The sequence below is a fragment of the Octopus bimaculoides genome, chromosome 3 (genome assembly GCF_046866305.1).
Source record: "Octopus bimaculoides isolate indiv1 chromosome 3, ASM4686630v1, whole genome shotgun sequence".
NCBI classification, from domain to species: Eukaryota; Metazoa; Mollusca; class Cephalopoda; order Octopoda; family Octopodidae; genus Octopus; species Octopus bimaculoides.
Window position 1 is genome coordinate 48,083,452 of NC_142930.1, and position 2,500 is coordinate 48,085,951.

The window sequence follows — 2,500 nt, forward strand, 5'->3', positions numbered from 1 at the left end:
ACTGTTGCAGATGGAAACGTGGTAAGGCGTAGTGATTCCAGTATTGTAAGGGACAGAGTCGAACGCCTTCTTTATACTCTTGCTTTCAGAGATTCCACCTCGCTTTCATATGAACAGCCCTGTTAATGAGGAGCTGTTCTTCATGGCCCCAAGCTTTTCTTCATGTTATACAAGTTTGTTTTGAGCCTGTAAGACTTTTTTTGTTTTGTTTTTACCACATATTTCTCTTGCTTCTCAGAAACAGGTATCGCTACTGCAACCGTTATCCGGTAGTTGTGCGACAACGCTCAGTTTTGTCCATGGCCTTTTCTGAATCTATGGAGGTCTTTTTTTTTTCTTGGAGAAAGTTAATCCACTTTGGTTATATGTTGTCATTTTGATTGATCTTTTTACTCTGATCTATTGACGAATGATATTTTCAATACAACATAATACAGAAGGACATTCACTGTCTAAAAGTTGAAAGCTTCAATTTGTGCTAGGTGTTCTTTAGTAGCTTTATCGATAACGAATAGCATCAAGTCAGTATGTTGTCTTTCGAAAAGTATCATAGTCGTTCTTTCAATCAGTGGTTTGTTGATGTAAAGAGTGAAGTTTTCCTCAAATTATGCTGCGCGCTGTTTTATCTGTCAATCATTTTTATTTGTTCGTCGCCGTCACCGGTTAATGGTGTCAATCCCATATTTGTGTTACTGTTATCTATTCTATTTTGGTCGCAGGTCATTTTATAGAAATTTTCTTCTAAGCAGAATTTACTGAGCTGTTAACACCATTATTTGCTCTGCAGGTTTAATGGATGATTTTGTCAGGTAATGTATTTCTTATAATCGAAAGTAGTCTTCTGATATATTTGCTTCGTACTCAGTTTTGAGTGTTTGGAATATGTTGCATTCCAATATCTTTTCATCTTCATGTAACTAATCAAGGGATGTGCCCAAACATTTTTTGTAGATTTTGTACAGGTCTTGATTCAGTTCAAAAGTTTACTGAAATTCCTTTTTATAGTTCCGCGACCTATGATACCTGCCACAGGTTTTTTTCTCGTTTTTAGCACGTGTTGTGATTTACATCTTATATACCACCTTAATTACTTCCTTATTGTTGTAATCATCTCCCACATAGCGATTCTTTGCATTTTCCATAGATAACCAATTTTATTTGGTTTCTGTTAATGGCAAACGATTTAGGGTCTAGTGTTCATTACACGGGAGAATAAAGTTTTCCTTTAGAAATGTTGGTGGGAATGTTTCCCCAGTGTTTCTTGTATTCATATTTATGTATACATTCAATAAAAAGAGGAGTTCAATATTTAGTCCAGGGCAGATTTTTATCGCATAGCTTTCCATATTGTTTTAGCGACAATCATATCACATTTGAGAAGGGCGTGATGACATTTTTGGGCAGCACTTATCACATGTATCATGCCTTTCACAGGTATGTGATATAATCTGCATCTAGGGCGCCAAGGGCTTCTCTTCGAAGTGTGATGTGATGTAGCGGTCGCGAGTCCAAGAAAGAGCTATACTTCATGTCCATATAACAGGCGTCTTCACGTCTTAAGTCTCGGGGAAATAATCTCTTTTTTTTTTGTATGCTGAGCATTTCACATCCGAGTCTTCTTTGAAGTATGTTAGTCCAGTTGTTCTGGGGTTGTCCGAGAGATCGTCAGGAAGAGAATACGCCCTCAGGAGCTCTCTACCGTCATGTAGAATATTGTTCTCTGCTTTTCAGCACTATGTTAATGTATTCATTTTTGCTAAAGTTGTTTAGCAGGTACTGTCTGAAAGAGATTGTACGACATTGGAATGCTTTCTGCATTGATCTCAAGCCTCTACCTCCTTTATCTCTTCTTAAGTAATGCCTGCCGATATGACTGTTTCTATGGCAGTTTCCAGTTCATGTCAGGATGATGCGGATATTAATGATTTCCTAAACAGACTAGTCAAGTGTCCTAAATTTTGGTATCAACACTGGTACTGTTAATGCATTGTGGGATATTGTCTTGTAAGAGGAGAGTTCCCTCAGCCATATTTTTCTAAACCGGGTGTAATATTCTGGGTCATTCTGTATATATTCACAGCATCTTCATCTGAAATGTTTTTATAAATGGTCATGTATTTGTAGATTACTCTCTGTGAAACAGGAGAGATAAGAAGAACGTTGATACTCAAATTTGGGGTCGGTGGGGTTCCACGTCCTACAATCATATATGAACACTTTTGGTTAAATTCCATTCCTATGTGAGCAAAGATGTTGTTATTAAGTTCAGTTTTATTTTTGGCATTCTAGACATTTTAGCATAGAGTTTCAGGTCATTCACAAAGTTGCATTGATATTTCTAGCAGTTGCAGACCCTAATAGACAGCTATTGGATTTTTGTAACGGAAATGATAATAGAATGATAGGAAATGATAGGGCAGCAGACTCACGGTCGGAGGATCACGGTTTCTATTCCCAGACCGGGTGTTGTGTGTGTTGATTGAGCGAAAACACCAAAAGC